Source organism: Arachis hypogaea, chromosome 20 (assembly GCF_003086295.3).
Source record: "Arachis hypogaea cultivar Tifrunner chromosome 20, arahy.Tifrunner.gnm2.J5K5, whole genome shotgun sequence".
NCBI classification, from domain to species: Eukaryota; Viridiplantae; Streptophyta; class Magnoliopsida; order Fabales; family Fabaceae; genus Arachis; species Arachis hypogaea.
Window position 1 is genome coordinate 112,082,836 of NC_092055.1, and position 8,991 is coordinate 112,091,826.

At 39.8% G+C, this 8,991-nt stretch overlaps 1 non-coding gene across 1 annotated transcript; it reads left to right on the forward strand.

Annotated features, from left to right (window-relative positions):
- Positions 1 to 2,581: 2,581 nt before the first annotated feature.
- LOC112787221 (small nucleolar RNA R71) lies at positions 2,582 to 2,689 on the forward strand. The gene has a single exon (XR_003194645.1). It is a non-coding gene; the product is annotated as a small nucleolar RNA R71 (small nucleolar RNA).
- Positions 2,690 to 8,991: the final 6,302 nt, after the last annotated feature.

Sequence of the window (8,991 nt, forward strand, 5' to 3'; positions counted from 1 at the left end):
CCCTTAGTTGCTTCCAATAATTGTGTGGAAGAAAATGTATCCCCTGAGGTATCTCAGGGATCTCTTGATTTGCAGTCAAATGTTCTACCACTGAGCTATAGACCCTTGATGGAAGCTTTTGTCTTCCCTTTCCTCTTTCTAGAGGTTTCTCTGGCCTTAGGTGCCATCAATGGTTATGGAAAAAACAAAAAAGCTATGCTTTTACCACACCAAACTTAGAATGTTGCTCGCCCTCGAGCAAAAGAAGAAAGAATAGAAGAATATGAAGAAGATATGGAGGAGATGGATGGGAATGTGTATTCGGCCATATGGGTGGGATTGGGTGGGAGAGAGATGTTAAATTTTGAAGGTAGTGGGTGTATGGATGTGAGTGGTAAATGGAAAGTAGAAGGGATGATCATGAATGGGAAGAGAGATGATGAGGTAGGTGGGGATACTGTGGGGTCCACAGATCCTGAGGTGTCAAGGCATTTACATCCCTGCACCAATTTAGGCATGCAAAATGCCCTTGCACACAACTCTGGGCGTTCAGCGCCAGGTTGGTGCCCATTTTGGGCGTTCAACGCCCATTTGCTGCCATTTCTGGCGTTGAACGCCAGAACTATGCTTGTTCTGGGCGTTCAGCGCCAGGATGCTCCCATTCTGGGCGTTCAGCACCAGAGCTATGCTCTGTTCTGGCGTTTGAACGCCAGACAGATGCTCCTCCAGGGTGTGATTTTTCTTCTGTTGTTTTTGATTCCGTTTCCAATTTTTATATTTATTTTGTGACTCCACATGATCATTAACCTAAGAAAACATGAAAAACAATAAAAATAAGAGTTAGATAAACATTGGGTTGCCTCCCAACAAGTGCTTCTTTAATGTCAATAGCTTGACAGTGGGCTCTCATGGAGCCTCACAGATGTGCAGAGCTTTGTTGAGACTCTCCAACACCAAACTTAGAGTTTGGATATGGGAGTTCAACACCAAACTTAGAGTTTGGTTGTGACCTCCCAACACCAAACTTAGAGTTTGACTGTGGGGGCTCTGGTTGACTCTGCTTTGAGAGAAGCTTTTCAAGCTTCCTCTCCATGGTTGCAGAGGGAGATCCTTGAGTTTTGAATACAAGGGAGTTCTCATTCCATTTAAGGACTATTTCACCTCTGTCAACATCAATCACAGCTCTTGCTGTGGCCAGGAAAGGTCTTCCTAGGATGATGGATTCATCCTCTTCCTTTCCAGTATCCAGGACTATGAAATCAGTAGGTAGGTAAAGGCCTTCAACCTTTACTAATACATCTTCTACTTGTCCATAAGCCTGTCTTCTTGAGCTGTCTGCCATCTCTAATGAGATTTTAGCAGCTTGCACCCCATAGATTCCCAGTTTCTCTATTACAGAGAGGGGCATGAGGTTTATTCCTGAACCAAGGTCACACAGAGCCTTAAAGATCATGGTGCCTATGGTACAAGGGATTATGAACTTTCCAGGATCCTGTCTCTTCTGAGGCAATGTCAGTTGATCCAGATCACTTAGTTCATTGATAAACAAGGGAGGTTCAACTTCCCAAGTATCAATGCCAAATAATTTGGCATTCAGCTTCATGATTGCACCAAGAAACTTGGCAGTTTGCTCTTCAGTAACATCCTCGTTCTCTTCAGAAGAGGAATATTCATCAGAGCTCATGAAGGGCAAAAGGAGGTTCAATGGAAGCTCTATGGTCTCTAGATGAGCCTCAGAGTCCTTTGGTTCCCCAGAGGGAAGCTCCTTATTGATCACTGGACGTCCCAGGAGGTCTTCCTCCTTGGGGTTCACGTCCTCTCCTTTCCTCACAGGTTCGGCCAGGGCACTTATGTCAATGGCCTTGCACTCTCCTTTTGGGTTCTCTTCTGTATTGCTTGGGAGAGTACTAGGAGGGATTTCAGTGATCCTTTTACTCAGCTGGCCCACTTGTGCTTCCAAATTTCTAATGGAAGACCTTGTCTCATTCATGAAACTTACAGTGGCCTTAGATAGATCAGAGACTAGATTTGCTAAATTAGAAGCATTTTGTTCAGAGTTCTCTGTCTGTTGCTGAGTTGATGATGGAAAAGGCTTGCTATTGCTAAACCTGTTTCTTCCACCATTATTAAAGCCTTGTTGGGGCTTTTGATCCTTCCATGAGAAATTTGGATTATTTCTCCATGTTGAGTTATAGGTGTTTCCATAAGGTTCACCTAAGTAATTTACCTCTGCTATTGCAGGGTTCTTAGGATCATAGGCTTTTTCTTCAGAAGATGCCTCTTGAGTACTGTTGGATGCAGCTTGCATTCCATGCAGACTCTGAGAGATCATATTGACTTGCTGAGTCAATATTTTATTCTGAGCCAATATGGCATTCAGAGTATCAACCTCAAGAACTCCCTTCTTCATAGGCGTCCCATTAATTACAGGATTCCTTTCAGAAGTGTACATGAACTGGTTATTAGCAACCATGTCAATGAGTTCTTGAGCTTCTGCAGGCGTTTTCCTTAGGTGAATGGATCCACCTGCAGAAGTGTCCAGTGACATCTTTGATAGCTCAGATAAACCATCATAGAATATATCCAGGATGGTCCATTCTGAAAGCATGTCAGAAGGACACTTTTTGGTCAATTGTTTGTATCTTTCCCAAGCTTCATAGAGGGATTCACCTTCTTTCTGTCTGAAGGTTTGAACATCAGCTCTAAGCTTGCTCAGCTTTTGAGGAGGAAAGTACTTGGCTAAGAAAGCCGTGACCAGCTTATCCCAAGAGTTCAGGCTGTCTTTAGGTTGAGAATTCAACCATAGTCTAGCTCTGTCTCTTACAGCAAAAGGGAAAAGCATGAGCCTGTAGACTTCAGGATCTATTCCATTAGTCTTAACAGTATCACATATCTGCAAGAATTCAGTTAAGAACTGAAAAGGATCTTCAGATGGAAGTCCATGAAACTTGCAGTTCTGCTGCATCAGAGAAACTAATTGAGGTTTCAGCTCAAAGTTGTTTGCTCCAATGGCAGGAATGGAGATGCTTCTTCCATGTAAATTGGAATTAGGTGCAGTGAAGTCACCAAGCATCCTCCTTTCATTATTATTATTTTCGGCTGCCATCTCCTCTTCCTGTTCAAAAATTTCTGAAAGGTTTTCTCTGGATTGTTGTATTTTAGCTTCTCTTAATTTTCTCTTCAGAGTCCTTTCAGGTTCTGGATCTGCTTCCTCAAGAATGTTCTTATCCTTGCTCCTGCTCATATGACAAGGAAGAATGGCCAGAAAAATGATAATAATAATAGAGATCCTTTATACCACAGTATAGGGATCCCTTTGTGAGTGGAAGAGAAGGGGGAGACAAAGAATGTGATGTAAAGGAAGAAATGCAACTGTACGAATGGAAGAGATGTGAGATGAGATGTTAGGATATGAATGAATAAATAGAATAGGATGAGAGAGAGAGAGAGGGAATTTTCGAAAATTATTTTTGAAAAGGAGTTAGTGATTTTTGAAAATTGGTTTTTGAAAATGTGTTAGTAATTTTCGAAAATTAAGATTTAAAAATTAAAATAATTAATAAATTAAAAAGAAATTTTGAAAAAGGGGAGAGATATTTTCGAAAAATGAGAGAGAGAGAGTTAGTTAGGTGGTTTTGAAAAAGTTAAGAAACAAACAAAAAGTTAGTTAGTTAGTTGAAACAAATTTTGAAAAGATAAGAAGTTAGGAAGTTAGAAAAGATATTTTGAAAAGATATTTTTGAAAAAGATAAGATGAGAAGATATTTTTGAAAAGATATGATAAAATTAGTTTTGAAAAAGATTTGATTTTTAAAATCACAATTAATGACTTGATTCATAAGAAATCACAAGATATGATTCTAGAACTCAAAGTTTGAATCTTTCTTAACAAGCAAGTAACAAACTTGAAATTTTTGAATCAAAACATTAATTGTTATTGTTATTTTCGAAAATTTGGTATAAAAATAAGAAAAAGATTTTTGAAAAAGATTTTTTTGAAATTTTCAAAAATAACTAATAATTTTGAAAAAGATTTGATTTTTGAAAAAGATTTTGAAAAAGATAAGATTTTCAAATTGAAAATTTGATTTGACTCATGAGACACAAATTGATTTTAAAAATTTTTGAAAAAGTCAATCCAAATTTTCGAATTTGATGAGAGAAAAAGGGAAAGATAATTTTTTTGATTTTTGAATTTTTATGATGCAAGACAAAAACACTAAAAAGATGCAATGCATGAAATTTTTAGATCAAAACAATGAATGCATGCAAGAATGCTATGAATGTCAAGATGAACACCAAGAACACTATGAAGATTATGATGAACATCAAAAACATATTTTTGAAAAATTTTTTATGCAAAGAAAACATGCAAGACACCAAACTTAGAATTCTTTAATGCTTACGCACTAAGAATTCAAGCATATGATAAACATGAAAAGACACAAAACAAAAAATCATCAAGATCAAACAAGAAGACTTACCAAGAACAACTTGAAGATCATGAAGAACACTATGAATGCATGATATTTTCGAAAAAATGCAAGATGCATATGCAAGTGACACCAAACTTATGATATGACTCAAGACTCAAACAAGAAACACAAAAATATTTTTGATTTTTATGATTTTCTATTTTTTTTGGATTTTTATTTTATGTTTTTCGAAAAATAATTTTGAAAAAGAAAATAAGGATTCCAAAATTTTTAATATGAATTCCAAGAATCTTATGCTCTAAAGCTCCAATCAAAGGGTCAGGCATGGCTTAATAGCCAGCCAAGCTTTAGTATGTAACTCAGACATGACACGCCTGACATTCCTTACATTCAACAGCCAATTGGCTAAGAAAGATAAAGAAGCTCTTTTCTTGAGTATAAGAATTGAGACATGGCTTTACAGCCAGCCAGGCTTCAACATGCTCCATGAAACACTAGAATTCATTCTTAAAAATTCTGAAAGGAAAATATATTTTTGAAAACATTTTTATTTTTTAAATTTTTTTTTTTCAAAAACAAAGGAAGAATTTTTGAAAGATTTTTGAAAAATTTTTTGAAAACAAGACAAAAAGAAAATTACCTAATCTGAGCAACAAGATGAACCGTCAGTTGTCCAAACTCGAACAATCCCCGGCAACGGCGCCAAAAACTTGGTGCATGAAATTGTGATCACATTAATGTAGTACTCTTTGTTATTGTATGGAATCATTATTATGGCTCTTTACTATGTGTGGACACAACTCCGTTCAACTAACCAGCAAGTGCACTGGGTCGTCCAAGTAATAAACCTTACGTGAGTAAGGGTCGATCCCACAGAGATTGTTGGCTTGAAGCAAGCTATGGTCACCTTGTAAATCTTAGTCAGGCTGATTTAAACATGATACTTTATTAGATTAAAATAAACAATAAAAAGGATAGAGATACTTATGTAGATTCATTGGCAGGGATTTCAGATAAGCGAATGGAGATGCTTTTCGTTCCTCTGAACCTCTGCTTTCCTGCTATCTTCATCCAATCAGTCTTACTCCTTTCCATGGCTGGCTGTATGCAAGGGCATCACCGTTGTTAGTGGCTACATCCCCCTCCTCTGAGTGAATCATATGCTCACGCACCCTGTCACGGCACGGCTATTCATCTGTCGGTTCTCGATCATGCTGGAATAGGATTCACCCTCCTTTTGCGTCTGTCACTAACGCCTAACACTCGCAAGTTTGAAGCTCGTCACAGTCATTCAATCATTGAATCCTACTCGGAATACCACAGACAAGGTTTAGACCTTCCGGATTCTCTTGAATGCCGCCATCATTCTAGCTTACGCCACGAAGATTCTGGTTAGGAGATCTAAGAGATACTCATTCTAGCTTAATTCATGTAGAACAGAAGTGTTTGTCAGGCACGCGTTCATAGGGGAGAATGGTGATGAGCGTCACACATAATCATCACCTTCATCACGTTCTTGGGTGCGAATGGATATCTTAGAAGAGAAATAAGAAGAATTGAATAGAAGACAGTAGTACTTTGCATTAATCTTTGAGGAACAGCAGAGCTCCACACCTTAATCTATGGAGTGTAGAAACTCTACCGTATGAAAATACATAAGTGAAAGGTCCAGGCATGGCCGAGATGGCCAGCCCCCTAAACGAGATCAATAGTCTCCTAAGATGAATAATGGAATAAAACTGAGACCAAAGATGCCTAATACAATAGTAAGAGGTCCTATTTATAATAAACTAGCTACTAGGGTTTACATGAGTAAGTATTTGATGTATAAATCCACTTCCGGGGCCCACTTGGTGTGTGTTTGGGCTGAGCTTAAGTGTTGCACGTGCAGAGGCCATTTGCGGAGTTGAACGCCAGTTTCTGTGCCAGTTTGGGCGTTCAACTCTGGTTTTGGATCCTTTTCTGGCGCTGGACGCCAGATTTGGGCAGAAGGCTGGCATTGAACGCCAGTTTACGTCGTCAATTCTTGGCCAAAGTATGGACGATTATATATTGCTGGAAAGCCCTGGATGTCTACTTTCCAACGCAATTGGAAGCGTGCCATTTCGAGTTCTGTAGCTCCAGAAAATCCACTTTGAGTGCAGGGAGGTCAGAATCCAACAGCATCAGCAGTCCTTTTTCAACCTCTGAATCTGATTTCTGCTCAAGTCCCTCAATTTCAGCCAGAAAATACCTGAAATCACAGAAAAACACACAAACTCATAGTAAAGTCCAGAAATGTGAATTTAACATAAAAACTAAGGAAAACATCCCTAAAAGTAACTAGATCCTACTAAAAACATACTAAAAACAATGCCAAAAAGCGTATAAATTATCCGCTCATCAGTCGGCCTCTAATTGTTGTAGTTTTTCTTCCAGTTCTCGATGTCGCCGCACCTCTCTTTGCAGATCCTTTCCGATCTCCCATTGTTGCTGGGTTTCTTTCTCAAGATGCTTTAAGCGATCTTGAAGTGCTTCTATAGCTCCCGGATTTGGTGAGTTTTTGTCCCCGTTGGATTCCGGAGTATCCTTTAGCATAGTGTCCGCGTTCTTGTGCGGTGTTCTGTTCTCCAGATCCGAGTCGTGGTCGTTGTCATGGCCGTCCGCCATGGTTTTGGGATGACTTTCAGGTTCCCCGGAAACGGCGCCAATGTTCCAAGGGTTACCTGAAACTGGAGATCGATCTCGGATGAGATCTTCTGTACTGGTCGGAGATGATGTGTCCGGCTGGCTGGTGGCGGCCGGAGCTATTGTGTCCAACTTGTTGGACTTGCTGCACTGCTGATCCTTGGCCACCGGAGGGTGGGGGTACCTGCAAGAAACTCCAATGCTTAAGTTAGCATGGGTATTAAACAGGTTTATTGTCGAATCAGAGTATGAGTTATACCTGGGTGCTCCAGTGTATTTATAGAGGTGTAGGGTGACCTTCTTAGATAAGATAAGTTAGTTTTCTTTATCTTATCTTATCTTATCTTTGAGTGCGGTCATCTTATCTTCTGACGAATTGCCTTTATCTTTCTAGGCTTTGACTGCCTTTAGATTGGGCTGTGTCCCTTCGTCTGGGCCTGCTTGGGCCTCTTCTGACGATTTGGCCAAGCTCTTTGTGAAGAGGTCGGATATTGGCCGAGCTCTTTTGAGAAGAGGTCGGATAGTCTGACCTGAAGAGGTCGGTCGCTGTGTCGTCGATCATCCCGGGTCGGATAGCTCGACCCAGGGTATGAACAGTTTCCAAGCGTATTCTTCTTCCAATGTTGCATGGCAACATTTCCCAATGCATCCCCCTTGAAAACACGTGTATAGTACTCTCCTTTTATGGTGGCCGAATCCTCCTTCTTCAATTGTCCCATCAATTCTCCTACAAATAAAGGGATGTGATTAATGAATTTGTGAAAAGTAATGGCAAAATTTAAAAGAAAAGAAAGAGTAACTACTTTTTAAAATTTTTGTTGTTAACTGACTAAGTGCTATTCATAAGCACAAACCAACTGACTAATTGATTGTCCATGTATGCAACATTGGTGACACCAAACTTAGTTTGTGGCCATGTGGAGTAAAAGGAATTGTTCAAGGTTCTAAGAGTGACATGATATGAATTGCATTCATGTTCTCTTAGTGTGCCTTGAACACCAAACTTGTTCTTCACTATGTGTTGCAAACAGGAAAGATTCGGTCAAGTGTATGTCAAAGTTGATTTGGACTTCATGAACCTTGCATTATTAACTACTTTTAAAAGCATATAAAACATGGGTTGCCTCCCATGAAGCGCTTCTTTAGCGTCACTAGCTTGACATTCTGCCCTTTGTCAGGGTGGTTGGTAATGCTTCAGATCTTCCCCTCTTGCAGTAAACCTATATCCATTGGCTTCATCAAGGATCTCTACATGTTCTAGGAAGAGAACTTTGTTGATGGTGAAAACTTTAGGTAGCTGAGATGGGATGGTGGGGAGATGAGGTGGGATATCTAGGAAGTAAGCTGAGATCACTTTATCCCCTAGAGAGAAATCCTCTGTAGGGATCTTCTTGTTCCTCCATCTCCTTGGTGCCTTCTTCTTTGTTCCTTTTGATGTTGCCCTGCTCTTTGTGACCTCTTCTTTCAAAGAAATTTTGTTGCTGGTCTCATATGACTCTGGTGGTTTAGGTTCCTCCTGATTTTCCTTGAGCTGTGATAGCTGCTGATTATCTTGTTCATCAACCAAAGGGATTCTCTGTGATTCAATGCTTGTTTCTTCCACCAGCACTTTGTCGTGCTCTTTCCTTGGTTCCTTGCTTTCCTGATCTATTTCTTGTGAGGGTTTGAAGACATTGAATGCGAGTTGTTCGTCATGTATCCTCAATATTAGCTCTCCTCGCTCTACATCTATGAGCGCTCTGGCTGTAGCTAGGAATGGTCTTCCCAATATGATTGGGTGAAGGTGACTCTCTTCCATTTCCAATATGACAAAGTCTGTAGGAAGGAAGTAGTTCCCAACCTTTACCAACACATTTTCCACCACTCCTACTGCTTGTTTTTGAGTTTTGTCAGCCAGCCTGATGACTAC